The sequence below is a fragment of the Balaenoptera borealis genome (genome assembly GCF_965194805.1).
Source record: "Balaenoptera borealis genome assembly, chromosome: 12".
Taxonomy (NCBI): Eukaryota; Metazoa; Chordata; class Mammalia; order Artiodactyla; family Balaenopteridae; genus Balaenoptera; species Balaenoptera borealis.
Window position 1 is genome coordinate 90140833 of NC_138869.1, and position 18903 is coordinate 90159735.

Consider the following 18903-nt stretch of genomic DNA (forward strand, 5'->3'; position numbering starts at 1 on the left):
TGGTTATTTAGCATTTTCATCATAATGGAACATTAATGAAAATGAATGTGAAAACACTTTTATAAAGTACAAAGTGCCTGAAGAGGCTAGTGGTTAATAGCAATATCTATGTAAGGAGATAGGAATTAGTTTGAGACGATCTCCAAGTCAGAAATGAGGAACTTTATTTAGTACCTGGAATTAGGGAGCCTGGAGATGGGGAAGTGAGGAGGGTACCCATTATTTTTTAAAATTTTTAAATTTTATTGAAGTATAGTTGATTTACAATGTTGTGTTAATTTCTGCTGTACAGCAAAGTGATTCAGTTATGCAAATATATATATTCTTTTTCATATTCTTTTCCATTTTGGTTTATCACAGGATATTGACTATAGTTCCCTGTGCTATACAGTAGGGCCTTGTTGTTTATCCATCCCATATATTGAATATAATAGTTTGTATCTACTAATCCCAAACTCCCAATCCTTCCCTCCTCCACACCCACCCCTCCCCCTTGGCAACCACAAGTCTGTTCTCTATATCTGTGAGTTTGTTTCTGTTTTGTAGATACGTTCATTTGCATCCTACTTTAAAGATTTATTTATTGATTGATTGGTATGTTGGGTCTTCGTTTCTGTGCTAGGGCTTCCTGTAGTTGCGGCAAGCGGGGGCTACTCTTCATCGCGGTGCGCGGGCCTCTCACTATCGCGGCCTCTCTTGTTGCGGAGCACAGGCTCCAGACGCGCAGGCTCAGTAGTTGTGGCTCACGGGCCTAGTTGCTCCGCGGCATGTGGGATCCTCCCAGACCAGGGCGCGAACCCGTGTTCCCTGCATTGGCAGGCAGGTTCTCAACCACTGCGCCACCAGGGAAGCCCTGCATCCTACTTTAGATTCCACATATAAGTGATATCATATGGTATTTGTCTTTCTCTTTCTGACTTACTTTGCTTAGTATGATAATCTCTAGGTCCATCCATGTTGCTGCACATGGCATTATTTCATTCCTTTTTATGGCTGAGTAGTATTCCATTATATATACATAATACCACATCTTCTTTATCCATTCATCTGTCAATGGACATTTACGTTGTTTCCATGCCTTCGCTATTGTGAGTAGCGCTGCTATGAACCTAGGGGTACATGTATCTTTTCGATTATTGTTTGGTCTGGATATATGCCCAGGAGTGGGATTGCTGGATCATATGGCAACTGTATTTTTAGTTTTTTGAGGAGCCTCCATATGTTTTCCATAGTGGCTGCACCAATTTGCATTCGGGAGGGTTCCATGATTAATTCATGTTGCCCCAGGTAGCTGCCTTCTTACTGCTGCCCTTCTTCTCCCTTCCAAGACTCAGTTGCCACCCTAGTCTGAAGCTCAAAGCTGACAAAGTCTTTGCAGAATGACAAAAAAGTTAAAGAAAGTCAGTAGAAGGAAGGAGTAGAAGGAAAGAGAAGAAGAAAAAGTTCAGCTGGGTGGACAAAATCTTTCCTTCTAAAAACATTTAAAAAAACTAAAAATAACCTTACACAGTCATTCTCTTTCACTCCAGTTAGTTTCTAGGTTAATCTCCTTACTGTACCTTGCTCCATTGCACTTTATTGTCTGCATGGTGAGTTCTCTCCTTGGAGGAGAGGCATAAAAATGGGGAAAAGACATGGTTTTCTTCTCATGAAGATTAAAATTGAGTTGGAGACTCAAAAGCACCTCTAGGTCAAGGTCGGATATGGCAAGTAGCAGAATAGAGTTCATGGAAAAGGCTTTGAGAGCAGGGGAGGGAGGTTAAATCTGACTGCTGAGATTGGGAATTGATATCTATTTGCGAGAGAAAGTTCTGGGCATAGAATTGTTGTGTGTTGGGGGGCGGGGCAGAAGGAAAACCAGGACTGAGCTCAGCATTTAGATCTTGGATGCGTTTTAAACCCAGAGTAGTTAAATGTTAATTAATCCTCCAAATTAGAATAGATGGTTTAATCTTATAGTGTTATTTTTATATCCTTTCTCAGATTAACTCAGAAGTTCCTGTGTACTCTTCTTAAAAATCATAATGGTGACAGTGACCATCACAGTTTACACGAAAGGCCATTGCCCATAAAAACAACAAAAATTGTGATTTTTCCTTAAAGTGACCGAAGGACTTTCATTTTTCATTATTATGTGTCCCTTGCTAGGAAACGCCCTTAACGCATCCTTACGGACAGGACATTGGAATGTGTTTCCAGGTTCAACCACTTTTCTTAGACTAAGGGTCCTATTTCTGACTACTTGCAATTTCTACCTTGATTTCTCACAGGCACCCTACATGCACATGTTAAAAAAAATTCCCCAAACTCTGAATTGCCTCTGTATACTTAGTTTTCCTCCCTCCTTCCTTGTGTCAGTGTCCCATGGAGCCAGGAACCCAGGAGTGGTGCGTGATGGTGGGTGGGGGTCAGAGGAGGAGTCTGAGGCTTTGCCAGCTGGCGGGGAAGTTCGGGGCGCGACCCGTCCCTGCCCCATTCCTTTCTAATCTCCTCCACATTACCTCTCCCATCATTTTAATCCTGTTAACGTTAGAGTCAGCCTAGACTCTTCCATGTCCCTCATTCTCCACACTCAATCAGGGCTAATTTGCACAGATTTGACCTTCTTAGAGTCTCTTGAATCTGGTCCTCCTCGCCTGGTCATTCCTGATTTAAGCTCCATATGTTTCACGCAGAGACCCCTGCAGCCTTCTAGATTAGGTCTCCTGAGCGCCCTCCCAGTCTGCCCTTCATAACTCTGCCAGCAATGTCCTGAAACCGCAAAACTGTTTCTAATGAAATTCCCTCAGGAGTGTCTCACTTTCATGGCCTTTCTTTCCAACTTCATCTTCCACCAGCCTCCTGCATGCATGTCGGGCGTACAGAACTTTTTAGAGTTTTCTTGATGGCATGAGCTGTTGCCACGTCATTTGTATGTGCCTAGAATACCCTCCCGGCTCCCATCAACTTTATTCTCTTTAAGACTCACAGTGGCATCATCCCTTCTGTCAAATTGGTCCTGACACTCTCAGTGTTGAGCCTTCCCTCTCTCGGGCTGCAATAGCAGTACGTGACTTTGCCACAGTGCGTGTTACATCGCCCTTCTCCGCTGGTCCCTGAACGATTTGCGAGCCAGGCCTCCTCCTTATCATTGCCTTATTCATCTTCATGACTCCAGCATCTGGCTCAGTTTCTTACACGTAGTTAGCTCCCTGTAAAGTGTGATGAGAGAATGACAGAATTTTTCCAATCACTGTATGACTCTTTTTTTTTTTTTTGCTGTGCTTTTATTTGAATTTAGGCATTGCAATTATGTATGATGATATTTCTTAATCAAAGTTAGCTTGATGAAAACAGATTTTCTAACCAAACATCTCCCAGTGGCATAGAGATTAACAAGGTCTCTGCCTGCTACAGTGCCCAGGCAAAGGAGATATACATCCATGTAAATGGAGACATTTTGTTTAAATTCAAGGAGAGGTAATAGGTTAGGGAAAAGACTGCTTACTTGGCTTAAGAAATCAGTATTAAAGCCGAGGTGCAATATATGGCTCTATGTGGGGAAAACTGAAAAATTAATCTTGTTATAATTTAATTAAAAAATTCAGCGTGGTCGGATGGCCCCTGAATTGGTGCACTGTGCTGCTAAGATAACAGCCTTATGAAGATACCACTAAAAAATGGAGGCTCTTAAAACCAAACTGAGTTGATGAATTTTCCTCAGTTTATAAAGCGAAATTATTCTTTGTGTAGTGCTGTCTGCATGATATTGGATTTTCCATTAATAGAGGATTTAAAAGCCACTCTGGATTAGAGATTATTTACATTTCTAATTTCTCACGTTAAACGGTGGGGCATAACTCTCAGTTGAGTCCCCCCCTTACCCTCCCACCAAACGAAATTTTACGAAGCCTCAGTCAGCCTCCTGACGAATCCCTCTCTTGTTCATACACAGACCCAGGCTACTCACTCTATTCTCTTAAGCTCCAAGCAGCAGAAATGTCTGAATTTTTGGAAATCCTTTTCTTCCCTTGAGCATCCCAGTGTCTCCCAGAAGAGTGAGTGGCTACACAGACACACACACTGGTATACACTGGGCACATTTAAAAAAAACTTTTTATGGACACATAGCGTATATGTAGAAGAGTGCTCAAATCATAAGTTGACACCTTGATGAATCTTACAAATTGAGTAGACCCACGTAACCAGCAGCCAGATCGAGAAATAGAACATTATCTGTGCGAGGTTTTTTGTTTTTTGTTTTTTCCCCTGACACCAAATACGTGGTGTCTCTTGCACACCATCTCTCCAATTCACCAACACCAGCTAGGTGTCCTACGGTTCAGTTCAGTTCTGACTCTGAGTGCCCGCAGTCAGCATCAGACTCCATAGGTTTAAGGGATAAGTCCCGCAAGGCAGATCTTATTTCAGGTGACAACTGCAAGTATCAGGTCCCCAGGTTACCCTCACTTCTGTCTGACCTTGCTACAAAGTCGGGGGTTTCTACACCACACCCCTACACCCCCTTCCAGAACTCAGGAAAGTGCTTTTACTTACTATTACTGGTTTGTTATAAAGGATACAACTCAAGAACAACCAGGTGGAAGAGACGCACAGGGCAAGGTAGAGGCGGAGGAGCACGGAGCCTCCATGCCTTCTCCAAGTGCGCCAGTCTCCCAGCATCATGATGTGTCCACCATCCCTGAGGCTCTCCATACCTGGTCACTTAGGGTTGCGTTATGTAGGTATGATTGATGAAATCACTGGCCATTCATGATAAACTCAGTTTTCAGCCCCTCTCCCCTCCCTGGAGGCTGGAAGGAGGGGAGCTTAAAGTTCCAAATTTTTAATCGAGGTTTGGTTTTTCTGTCACCCAGCTCCTTCAGGTTGGAGCTATCCAGGTGCCCGCCAAGAGTCACCTCATTAGAACAAAAGACCCTCCTGTCACCCTCGTCACTCAGGAAATTCCAAGGGTTTTAGGAGGAGCTCTGTGTCAGGAACCTAGGACCTGGGGACAAAGACCTAGTGTAGATTATACCATGACCAGCAACTCAGAAGACCCGCCCCCTCTACCCTTCCAGACATCACCCCCTGAAGAAAACCATTATCCTGACTTCTGTCATCATAGATTAGTTTTTCTTAGTTTTGAACTTTTAAAAATAGAATTATACACTATATTGCAACCTATTTATGTTTGGCTTTCACTGAAAATTATGTTCGTGGGATTCATTCATTCTGTTGCACATAACAGTAGTTTGTTATTCTCACTGCAGTATAGTATTCCATTGTGTTACTCTAGCATTATTTATGCATTCCACGGTTGGCGGACTTTTGTGTTGTTCCCAGTTTGGGGCTTTAGTGAGTAGTGCTGCTATAAACATTTTGCTATGTATCTGTTGGTGAACATATGCAAGTACTTCAGTTGAATTGTTGTGTCATATGATATATGTATTTCATCTTTAATAGATATTGCCAAATAATGTTCCAAAATGGTTGTGCCACTTCACATTCTCACCAATGATGTATGAAAATTCCAGTTGCTACAAGCCTCCCCATGCATTCTTGTCAGTTTAAAGAATTTTAGCCACTCTAGTAGGTGAGTAATGGTATTTCATTGCAATTTTAATTTGCATTTTCCTGATGACTGATGAAGTTGAGTGCCTTTTCATATGTCTTTCAGCCATTTTGATATGTTTTTTAGTAAAGTTCCTATGCACGTCTTGTGTCCATTTTTCTGTTGGATTGTCTGCCTTTTTTCACATGGATTTGTAGTTCTTTATAAATGACTCACTTGTTGAATATCAGAATATCTTCTCTTATTTTGTGGCTTGTCTTGTCACTCTCTTAAAGATTTCTTTTGAATTATAGAAGTCTGTAATCTTCAAGTCCAATTTATTAACTTTTTTCTTTAGCGTTAGTTTTCTTTAGCGTTAGTATTTTCTGTGTCCTGTTTAAAAAATATCTTTGTCTCTCCCGAGGACTCATGTTTTCTTTTGGAAGCTTCGTTGTTTTATTTCTGCTGTTAAAGCTACAGTCCGTCTGTAATTGATTTTTGTGTATGGTATGAGGTAGGAGTCAAGATTAGTTTTTCTCCATGTGGATACCTAGTTGATGCTGTACCATTTCTTGAAAATTTCATCATTTTCCTCTGTCTTAAGTTTGATGTTGATCTATGTGTGAATCCAGTTATGCCTGCTCTATTCTGTTCCATTGGTCTATTATCCTTGTGAAACACTGTCTTTATTTTAGTTTTATCATAAGTCTTGACATCAGTTAAGATAAAGCTTTCAGCTTACTTTGTTCTTCTTTAAAACTGTCTGTACATTTTAGAATCCACTTCCCAATTTCCACAAAAACACCTGCTGAGATTTTAATTGGGATCGAATTGAATCCATAGACCAATCTTTAAAATATTGAGTCAAGTACATAAGCATGGTATGTCCCTCCATTTATTTGTCTTTCGTAATTTTTCTCACTTATGTTTTATATATATTATGTTTTGCATATCTCTTATTAGATTTATTCATAGGTATTCTATGCTTTTTTGGTGATGTTATAAATACTGTTGTTTTAAATTTAAATTTTATAATTATTTGTTGCTGATTTATTAGAAATACAACTGATTTTTATATATTTGACATTGTTTTCTGTAACATTATCAAATTTAACTGTTAACTTATGTTGCAGGAAGGGGGATCCCTTCCAGGGCCCGAGAGTGATCTCTTGTCTAACACTTGGAAATGAATTGTCTTAGGAGACACATGTGCTTATAAAGCAAGAGACTTTATTGGGAAGGGGCACCCGGGCGGAGAGCAGGAGGGTAAGGGAACCCAGGAGGACTGCTCTGCCACGTGGCTCGCAGTCTCGGGTTTTATGGTGATGGGATTAGTCTCTGGCCAATCATTCTGACTCAGGGTCCTTTCTGGTGGCGAGCGGAACCGCTCAGCCAAGATGGATTCCAGCAAGGAGGATTCTGGGAGGTTGGTAGGACATGTGGACTGGTGTCTCCTCTTTCCTTTTGACCTTTCCCGTATTCTTCCACTTGACGGTGCCTTGTTAGTTCCGTGTTCTTTACCAGGATCTCCTGTCATAAAATAACTCATGCAAATTGCTACTGTCTTTGCCTGGGCAGGGTGGGTGGTTTTGGTCAGTGGTTCCCCTAACACTGAAAATAGTTTTTGTGATTTCTTTTGGATTTTCTAAATACAGTGTCATTTTGCTTGCAAATAATGACAGTTTTCTTTCTTTCTTTTCACTCTTACAGCCCTTTTCCTTACTTTTTTGTACTTCCGGTACAAAATAGAATAGAATTAGTGATAGCAGACAACTTTATTCCGTTCTTAATCCCAAGGGGAAAGCCTTCAGCATTTCCCCATTAAGAATGATGTTTAATCTAAGTTTTCATACATTTTATCAGATTTAGGAGGTTCTATTTATTAGAGAAGTTTGCTTTTTTGTTTGCTGAGATTTTTTAAAAATTGGAATGGGTTTTGAATCATATTAAGTGCTTTTCTGTAACTGTTGAAATGATATTTATGCTTTTTCCCCCTTTATTCTTCTAATGTGGTGAATTATATTGATTTTTGGATATCAAACTTACTGTATTTTTGGAATAAAAAAATTGTCTATGATGTTTTGTCCTTTTTATATCTCGTTGCTGTAATTACTTAGACCTGGAATTTTCTTTATGTGAATTTTAAAATTCTTTAATAGCTGTAGGGATATTTATGCTTCTTAATCTTTTCTAGTGTTAGTTTTGGTAAGTTACGTTTTAAAAGTTAATTTCACTTAAATTTTAAAATTTATTGGTATAAAGTTATTTCTTATATCATCTTTAAAAAACGTCTATAGGATCTATACTCATGTACTATTTATCACTCCCCCATGTTGCTAAATTTTGTTCATAATCAATCTTGCTAATGGTCCTTCAAGTTTACTATTCTTTTAAAATAACTAATTTTGACTCTGTTGATTTTTCTCTATTATATATTGTTTATTTTTCATTTAATTTCTGCCCTCATATTTGTTATTTCCTTTCTTCACCTTTCTTTGAGTTTAACTTATTCTTTTACTAAGTTCTTGAGATGGCTATTTAGAACATTGATTTTCAGTCCTTTTTCTATATATACATGTAAAATCATAAATTTCCCTCTAAGCAGTGCTTTAGCTGTATCCAACATGTTTTACTTTGTCTTATTTTCATTATTTATAGAAAATATTAAAAAATTTCCATGGTCATTTTGTCCTTGACCCAGGGTTATTTAAAAGGGTATTACTTAATTTCAAAACAGTAAATTTTTGGATCTTCTAGTATCTGTTTTGATTTCTAGCTTAATTCCACTGTGGTCAAAGAACATACTTAAATAATTTCAATCTCTTTAAATTGTTGAGACTTGCTTAGTGACTCAGCATAGGGCCAAACTTGGTAACAATTCCTGAGGTCCTTGAAAAATGTTTCTGTGCTGTCACTGCTGAGAGCCATGTCCTATATTTGTCAGGTAGGTGATGGTTCTTAATTTTGTACTTTGGCTTTGGAATGGCTCCAGGTTCATCCTACCCTTACCATCTGCTTTCTATTTTCTTGCTCATTAAATTTTTTTTATTGAGATATAATTGACAGTTAATACTGTATCAGTTTCAGGTGTACAATATACTGATTCAGTGCTTGTATACACTGCAAAATGGTCACCGCTCTACCACTTTCTTGCCCATTAAACCCTCTTGCTCTCTTGTTTGCTTTTACATGGCTTCCTCTTTTGGTCTAGCTGTGTTTGAATTTGTATATGTTTCCACGTGGTTTCATTCCGCTCTGTCTTATCCTGCACTTAAAATTCTGGTTCCACTCCCTGTCCCTTATCCCTTTGGTTCTGTGGCTTTGCTCCGCAGGCCAACATGGCATTCTCCCTTTCCTTTGGATTCTACTTGTTAAAGAAGTTGATCAGACAGCTCTTGTCAGCAGGCATTCACTGAGCATAGGTTATGGGATTCTGGAAACATTTGATATAGTCCATGCCCTTGGGGGCTTGTGATCTGGTTGGAATCAGGACGCCCCACTTACAGAGATTGGACAGTACAAGGAAGGATATAATACAAACTGCATGAGTGCAGTAGGGAGAAGAAGACAGTCATTATGGGCTGGGATGGTTTTGCAGAGAACCTGGAATTTGATCTGAAATTTAAAAAAATGGGAAACAAGGATGTGAGTTCACAGGGAATTTGCCTGAGTGAAAATCCAGAGGCAAGAAAGCTTAACTACTCTGTGTTTGTATTTCACAGATCACACTAGCTAGAGGGAACAATATTAGTTAGGAAAGTGATGGTAGCCTGGTCCATAGAGGTAGGCTGAGGTCAGATCATAAAGGGCCTTACATGTGAAGCTAATGCATTTAGAAGTTATTCTGCAGCTACAGAGGCAAAGCATTGGAGAGTATCAGTATGCACACAGTGTTCTGATGTGGTGAAAGTAGTGTTTTAGGGAGAATGATCTGATGTATGTGTACAGGATGGGATTGGAAGGAGTCTGGAAAGGCCCTGGAAAAAATTATGTGATTTGAGATGATAATGTGCATAGCAAGGTGGTAACAGATTAATCAGGAGTCTTAGAGGATGGGTTAAGGTGGATTCAATGATAATTCAACAAATCCAGCCTAGCTTTTTAAGAGACTAGCGGTGCTATTGACAGAAATAGAGATGTAAGGATGTGGAGCAGAATTTAGACACAAGGTGTCAGAATGGTGCCCAAGGCCAGAGAGTTGGAAGCAATGCTGTACAGGTGTGGATTAGATTAGACAGACTCTAATAGTGAAAAGGGTGTGGGTGTTGACATAGGTTTTGGGAGGCAATGGAGTTGGTGGACTGAAGGAGCTCACCTAAAATTCTCTTGAAGATAGCAGAGTTTCATGAGATTTCTGATGACTCCTGTTTGCCACTCAAGCTATGGAAGCCAGCATAACCTAACATTGCTGCCCCAATTCCATAATCTCTAAAGTAACAGACTGAAATCAATGAACAGTAATAGTAGCCCTAGTAGTAACAAGGGAAAAGCACGGCCCTGCTAAACCACAAGTGAAATTCATTTGTGACCATTTCGGTTTCAGTTTTAAAGGAATAATCTGTTCTGTACATACGCTCCTGTTCGTTCTGAAAGTTCCCCTGCAACCATCCAGTTTCGCCTTAACAAAGACAATTTGCTGAGGAAACGGCAAAATCCTAAACCCCAATTAGCCAGTGCTATATCAGAGATTAATAACACTTTAGACCTGCTGGAAGCGGCTTCTCATTTGAGCCTCTTCCTACTGTGTCATGGCAACGACTTACAAATTTTAATAATAGATGTCCTCTTTGAGAGATTGCCTTTCCTTATGCTATGGGAGTTTTTATGATTAGAGCTATGCCTCTTCCCTTGCCGTTGTTTTTGAGGCATTTATGTTACCATTTTTGCTTATCAGTAATGGTTCAAACATTTTCTAATACAGAGCAATTAATATCTGTCAGTAGAAATAAATTACATTTTTCATCACTTGTGACACACTCTCAAATGCTGTTTGAAAGTGCCATAATTATGCATCATCATGCTGTGTAATTTTGATGTCGGGTATAGTAGGACTTTAGGGGTATGATTTATATTTTCTGTTTTTTTTTTTTTTTTTAGTGCTGAATTAATAGGATAGGTGTAAGGATTGGAATGTAAGTTGGAAAATGACATTTTGCAGAATAATTTGTATTATTTCCATTCTAAAGCAGTCTTTTTAAAGAATTGTTCACATATTATATATATATCTGTGTATGCATATTGTGTGTGTTATAATTGTACCACCAATAACTTTTGCCTTGTAGCACTAGGAGGCACAACATGCCTTTAAAAATTTAATGCATAGAATATATGCATATTCAGAACATATTTTTTATTGCCATAAGGAGGGAGTGTATAATATTTGCAAACCTGTTACCTCTGTGGGGTTCATTTGGTCCTTGTCTTTTAAGCACAGTGGGGCCACTTATACCTTAGTCAGCCATCCATACTGGCAGCAGACAAGGGCCTGTGATTCAGTCTACCTTATGTTGACCTTTGGCCTTGTTCTCTTTTCCTTTGGCCCTGTAACCTGGACTTGACAATCTGATATTTGCCCCTTTCCTCTTGGTTACCTGTTTACACTCACCTCTAGCTCAGTGGATTCCAACTTGCCTGGAGGTTCTTTTTGCCAGTTGGTATCTTTCACCACTCATCGCACCCCCCCACCCCTTACTCCCTCAGGTGAGAGATTATCAGATGAAGTCAAGAGGATGAGAGAGGGAGGCTGCCAGGAACTGGGGTCAAAACCTAGCGAATCACAAAGGACTTGAGCCTACTAATTAAGCCTCTAAAATGACACTTGTGCTTAAAGCACAGACCAGTGGCTAATGAATGAACCCACTACTATCTTCACTTGCTACACGGTTGTTCTTAAAGTGAGTTTGCTGCCCCAATATATGCCATTTTGGCATAAGACTTATTTTGAGCTGAAGACCATCGGGAAACAGCAGACATAGGAGGAACTCTCCTTCCTCTCCCTTTCTGCCTAAAAGCAGAGCATAAATTTTCATTTGTAAAGTTGTCTCCCCCTCCCATACCAGGAAGAGAACAACTCTTAATCACCGGGGGAGGCTCTTACCCCTGGAGATGGCACTGACTTAAGACTGTATAAACAAACCTCACCAAAATAACCCTTATCTTCCATTAGTTTCGCCCACATATTTACCATCCAGCAATTTACCACCCCTAGAAGCCCCAACTCCTCCCCTTAGTCTACTCACTTTTCTACAGTTTATCACCCTTTGTTAAAATGGTATATAAGCCCCCAGTCCTAGCCACTTTTTTGGGTTTTCTCTTCTTTTCTGTGAAGCCTCCACGTGCATGTGAATAAACCTTTTCCCCTGTTAATTTTTTGTCAGTTTAATTCACAAACCCCAGTCACTAAACATGAGAGGTGTTGACTGAAATAAAAAAAGCACAGTGTGAGAGTTGTGAGTTAAGTTTTTTTGGGGGCAAAATGAGGACTGTAGCCTGGGAGATGGCCTCCCAGATAGCTCTGAGGAACTGTTCTGAAGAGGTAGGGGGGAAGGTCAGTATTCCATCGATTTTAGTGAAGGGAGTATGTGTAGTCAAGCACACATTTTGGCAGAGGCTTGCTCCTAGTCCCAAGGAGCAGATGTCTCTGTTAATGATTTTAGTGCTTTTCTAGATATAAGGCAATGCAAGAAATTGGGCTCATAAAGTCTTCTCCTGAAAATATCTAACTATCTGAAGGCCTCTTCTGCCAGTTTTTCCCAGAGCACAGAGTGCCTTATTCCTCATCTCCACCCTGAACTCCTTTCAGGGTGTGTTGAAGGTCGGTGACTGCAGTGGCTAGTGACTTCATTCCTCTGGAACCAGATGGCAAGTGACAATTTTTTAGTTGGCAGAGGGAAGAGTAAAAGTAATTTTTCCTCCCTATGTAACATATTTCATCCTGTTAGACCATTATTAGTGATCTCATTCAGAAACAGAAAAAAAAAGAGCTTTAACTCTTAAAATTACAATTCAAATAATATTGCAGCTTAAATGTAATATTGAGGGGAAACGGGATCAGGGAGGGACCAGAATCACTCACTCAGCAAGTCTATCTCCAAGCACTGGGCTAAGTGTGCAATATTCCTGAGGAATGTGGTTCTCCAAATAACTGGCAGTCCTTTCAATGAAGTCTCTCCTCACTCTCCATCCCTTAACATTTTTGTTTTTTAATTGAACACTTTTGGTTGGGTTTATTTAGGTTTGGATAAAATACGCACAGGGTAATGAAGACAGATACTAAAAATACAGGCATTTTGCAACTCACACATCCACTCCTTATCTTGAAACTTCTGAACTTATTCATTCAGGAAAGGCTCTATTACTGTATATCATAGCAGCACAGCTGTGAGCAAAGCTAGGGCTTTACTAGTTGAAAATTTTAGAAGAGAAGCTGTATTGAACTTCTCAATGGAATAAATTTTTAAAAAGGTACCGTAGTGAATAGAGAATTGTCTTCCTCCACGGAACTCAAACCATAAGATCCCTAAGGAGAATTTTAGTAATTTATAGTAGTTAAATAGGTTTCAGCAAGTCTAACCCATCTCCAAGAAGCTATGATTGTAGTATATTTTTAATTACGGAGGCATTGAAAGCAATCAGCTCACATTAACCTTCTTTTAAATAGAATCATAAAGCAGAGCCTTTCACTCTGCTAATTCCTTTGTTTAGGGAATCACCCAGTATTCTTAAGTGAGTCACTTCAGAATGAATGGTCTACGGTAGGATTGAGTTTTAATATATTGAATGAGAATAACAGAAATCAAAGTAGAAGGAACCTTCGAGATTACGGTCACCTCATTTTACACCTTTCTATTTAATTTCTGAAAACAAATACCTAAAATGATTAAACGCAAAAAAGAAACTAAAGCTTTTCACTGGATGGCACATTGGTCATTGGCAGTTACAGTTTTAAAGGAGTAAGGGCATTAGGTTAATTGGCATAATGTGAAGACAGATGCTTTATATTTTCAAACATCTTAATAGCTATTCCCTATTGAGCTCCCATTTTAATTTAACACCTATGCAGAGGTTCATATTTTGAAAATGTTTATAGTCATTTTAATTTGTTGTGTTTTTTATGTGAGGTGGATGAGCACATCTTGTTGTATGGGCTAGCCATCAATATGTGGAGTATCAGGCATACAGTAGACAGATGTTTCTGCTCTCAAGGGAATTACAGATTACAATTTGCCTCTTAGTGTCTTAATATTCCAAAGGTCATGTACTGACCTTTGCTTAATCACACATCCCCTGCCACTTAAACTGGTTTTAGCAAGTTGTGCCTACCACTGATTAAGGACTTCTATGTGCCAGGCACTGTGCTAAATTCTCTATGCACGCGGTATAATTTAATTTTCATAACAGTGCCACAAGGCAGCGACTATCTCAGTTTTATGGATAAGGAACCCGAGACTTGAAGAGGTTCAAACCATGTAACTTGTGTGTGAAGTCCTGGATCTGGTAAGTGAAGGGGTCCAGGTTTGCATCCAAAGCCCGGCTCCCGTTAACTACATCGTGCCATGTCTTGCAGTAACAAGGATGGCTAAATTTTTTGAGCAGCTACTTAGTGCTGGTGTTCTACTAAGTGCTTTTCAACACATTTTCATGGAATACCCACAACAACTGTGAAGGCATTTCATTTCCAACTTGCCAGTGCAGAAACTGAGCTGAAGAAAGGTTGAAGAACAGACTGAAGATCGCACAGCTATTAAGGGACATAGCTGAGTTTCAAAACAGGTCACTCTGGCTTCAGAGCCCATTGCTGTACCTACGTTCCAAACAGCACTCCTTTGAACCACTTTCCTTTTGTGTGTGATAATGATCCATAACCAGTCCTTACTTGAATTAAAGAGAGCCCAGCGTGTATTTAGAGAGACTGAATGGAGCTTTATTTGGAAAGTTTGGAGCGTTCTCCTTCCTCTCTTTCAGTATCTGTTTCCCTTCTTTAGCACATCCATCTTTAGTTTAGAGTACCTCATCTTTAGATGACTAGAGCCCTCCAGCCATCTCTTGTTTCTCCCCCTTCCCAATAAAATTACCTGTTGAAAAGACTACAAGAAGCTCAGTTGCACCAAGTTAAAAATAATAATGTCTTGTTGTTTGGCATTTGCTGAGATTATTTTAGTGGAATCCCAGGTAGTAGGCACTGGCTGGAAAAGATTTTTCTTGGGATTCTTCAAAACATGACTGTAGTTGACTCCCTTTATGTATATTAAGACCAACCTGATCCTCAATAAGCTGTTTTACAGGATGTTTTAATCTCTTTTGGGGTTCCCTTTTCCTACAGACATACACTTCTGATTTTACAATGAAAATTAGTGAGAAAGTGGGACTCATTTCGCAACAATTTCTCTTCATTATATGTGCTCTATGAAGCAAAGCAACAGGAAGCATATATATGCGTATAGGAAAGACAAGAGTTACTTAAAAACAAACCAACCAACCAAAAAACCAAAAACTGGCTCTCTTCCATTTACCAACTTGAGACTTTTCATCATTAACTAAGACTGATCTTACACTAAGGTTCATCAAGTAAATACCTGTAAGATGGCACATAATTAAATCGGTTAGGGAATTAATATTCTCTAAATTTTTACTGCTAAAAATCTAGTCACTTGGAACAATAAATTTTTAAAAGAAGTATAAATAATCCTTTGAGAGTAAACATTACATAATTTCATGATTTATAACCATTTTATGGAAAAATATTCAACTTGCTTTGTTAGAATTTGGTTATATGGAATTTGATCTCTCATGATTTTTACTCTTTGTGTTGCATTGTGGTGATTTCCTTAGCTCTATCTGCCAGATCACAAATACTCTCTTCAACTGGGATAATCTGTTTAATCTATTTGGTATTTAATCTTGTCCATTGAGTTTTTAACTTTAATGACAATGTTTTTCATTTCTAGAAGTTTTATTTGACCCTTTTCCAAACCTGCTAGTTTTTATTTGTACTGTTCTTTTCCTTCAGCGTTGTTTCTATTCTCTTTTATTTCTCTAATCATTTGAATGCACTTTTCAGTGATCACTTTTAAAATTGTTCGATTATCTCCTGCCCTTGGGAGTACTAATTCTCTTTGTTGTGTTCACTGACTCTCCCTCATGGTGGTTACTCTCTGCACTTCATCTGCAAATTTTGACAGTGAGCTTATCTTCCACAGGAAGCTTGTTTGTTTTGCTGAGACAGTCCTGTGTGCCTAGGATTGAGGCAGCATCCCTTCAGAGTGCATGTGCTTCTGCCAAGACCATGGGAATTTTCCTGATTTTGGACTAGTTTTATGGTTAGTTTCTTGGCTGGAGGTTTCTTCAGTACTTGGATAGTACAACTTTAGATCTTAACAGCCTTTTGCATAGTATGTGGTTGGAATTTTGATTTCTCAAGGACCCCAGGGAGATGCCAAGCTTTCTTGCTGCTCTCTAGTCTAGTGCCTGGTTTTAAAGTCCACTTGTCAGAGATTTGGAACCCCTAAAATGGTTCCAGGTTTATGCTGTGGTCTTGGTTCCAGCCCTCCACTGTGTGGACACTACCAAATATAAAGCTGATAGCTAGTGGGAAGCAGCCGCATAGCACAGGGAGATCAGCTCGGTGGTTTGTGACCACCTAGAGGGGTGGGATAGGGAGGGTGGGAGGGAGGCGCAAGAGGGAGGAGATATGGGGATATATGTATATGTATAGCTGATTCACTTTGTTATAAAGCAGAAACTAACACACCATTGTAAAGCAATTATACTCCAATAAAGATGTTTAAAAAAAAAAAAAATCCTAGCTCCCAGACCCTAGAGCCTAAATCCCTCTCCATCTCCCCTTGAATCCCTGAGGCACCCTTCTTTATGTACAGTAGCTGGGGACTGCCCTTTCTTTAGAGCTCAGCAATGAATGAAACTTTTGTGTTCACATTTTATCTGTCATTTTATGTATTTGTAGCAGGAGAGAACCTGGGTCACCTCAGTCCATCATGTTGCTTTAAGTTTCTGGTACATGAGTTTGCCTTGAGGGGTTTTGCTGGGGTTTGCAGGTGGAGGAAAGAATGATTTGGGACACAGAGCATTGCCAAGAAAGGTCGGGCTTTGAGCACCCTGAGGGGACTAACAGGAGCCAGAGAAGGAGGACACGGAGCATTGGTCTCCAGGTAGAGACTAGACAGGAAGTGTAGGCAAGGACACAGAACGGGAGATGGGCAGGTGGGGAGACCAGCTTCATACTCTGCTTAAGGGTGATTCTGCCCTTGAGATAAAGAATTTGTTGCTGTCATTGAACTTGGTGACCTTTACTTGGCCACATCAAACAAAGGAGAGTCTAAGGTGTCAGAGGCATCCATGGGATGAAAGGTCAGGGTGATTACAACTCATCTCATGTAACTTTACAGTGGGTAAGTTTTCTGTCTTTTCCTCACCACCCTTGATTTACTCTTAAGCCCATCTCACATACTTATTTTTAAGGAAAATCTTTTGATTAGGCTTCTTGGTTCCAAATCATTTTGCACTTACTTGTATTTTTATCTGGACTGTTAGAAGCAAACACAGACGGTCACCATTTCTGGATTTTCCTTTAGAGATTTTAGGAACAGAATTAAATTTTCATTGTTAGCAGCAACACGATCCCTTTTGAAGTCTTCTGGATTTTTCTTTCTAGGTTGAAAATGCTCTGTTTATGGCAACTATTTGCTTCTAAAGCAGAAACTTTGGTTGTCTGTTCAGAGGTCTTTTGGATGATACTTATATATGTTGATGAGAAGATGAGTTCTCCTTAGCAGGAAGCTGCATTATAAGCCTTATTAGTGATTCTTATAGGTGTAAGTTCTGAAATGAAGAACAGGCGTTGAGATAGGAAGTAAATATTAACTCAAATTGTGAAACAGGTGGTGAGGACATACTGAGTTTTATCTCTAGACCTTTGTCTGTCTCTCTGCTCTGTCTCTCTCCTGACCTCTCTTCACTCCCACTCTACTCCCACTCCCATTCCTCAGTTTTTTGGGATGCCTCTATCTGCTTTCAGGAGTCTAGGGTTCCTGCCCCGTAAGGTCTCCAACTCATGGCAAAATCAATCATGGATCCAGTGACAACTCGGTCCAGCTTCTGGCCACAGGCCATGCCTGCACCTTCTTTCCAAACTAGTCCTCAGCCCCACATAAGCTGTAGCAATAGGCAAGTGGAATTTGTCATTCTCTTGACAATGATAATGATAATAATAAAAATAATAGTAGTACTAATAATATTCAATACTTGTAAAGTGCCAGGTATTGTTCTGAGCACTTTAAATACATTAACTTATTTAGTCCTAACAGCCCCATGAGGTAGGACTCTTATTAGCCTCATCTTACAAATAAGGAAAGTGAGGTACAGGTAGGTTTGGTAACTTGCCCAGAGTAACACAGCTAGCAGGTGGAAGAGCCTGGATTAAATGTAGTCTGTCTGAGTCTGCAGAGGTGGGTAGCCTCCCACCAGGCCTAGCTTTGGTTCCTATCACAAGTGGGATAAGACTTGGTTACCCTGCAGGTGTGGAGTTTCCCGCACTAATTCTTTTTTCTAGAAGAGGAATTCATAAGCCCAGGGTTTCGGCCCTACTTACCAGTTTAATTCTCTGTTCTGTTTTTGATTACCAAGAGCCTTAGCTTATTTCTGAGTCTGGCAATCTTTAAAATTTTTCTCCTCTATTTTCTCTCTCATTGCTATCTGTTTAGACAAAGGAGATAACTCAGAGGATAGACTCCAAGGCTGTCTTGACTGGAAATCTCCAGTCCCTTCTCAATGGAATACATTTATTCATTCAGTCATTCACTCATTCATTCATTCATCTCGTGATTGCCTGCCTCATCATGCTCTGTGCTGGGTGGACAAAGGGCAGTGTCTGTCCTCAGGGAGCTGAGGGTCCCCTAGGAGGGATCAGCTGTGGCTTCTGTACTGTGGTCAGTGCTGTCACAGAGGCTTGGCTCTGACTGGGGGATGGGTGAGGACGAGGATAGGTCAGGGAAGACTCTAGAACTGAGGCTGGTAGAAAAACAGAAGGAAGATATTCCAGGCAGAGAACTGGCATGTGCCCAGGCTCTGCGACGCGGGTGAATACAGTGGGTTAGGGGATGATCAGTAAAGTGATGGGAGGGGGTGGAATGACGTGAAGCTGGAAAAGGAGACCACGCGTAGAACACAAAGGGCCCTGGGGACCTGGATAAGGAGTTGGGATTTTATTTTGCAGGTGATACAGGAGCCATTAAATAATAACAAAATATTAATTAACAAAATTGGGCCATTTTTTGGAGAAAATTGTATTTTCCATGTGTAAAGCCAGTGAAATACAAAGCATACGCATATCCGATGATCTTTTAGGAATAAGG

The 18903-nt window shown here is 39.9% G+C and overlaps 1 protein-coding gene across 1 annotated transcript in view; it reads left to right on the forward strand.

Moving 5' to 3' along the window:
* DCDC2 (doublecortin domain containing 2) overlaps nucleotides 1-18903 on the forward strand; it is a 159926-nt gene that overhangs the window by 75290 nt on the left and 65733 nt on the right. The gene's annotated exons all lie outside the window — the stretch shown is intronic.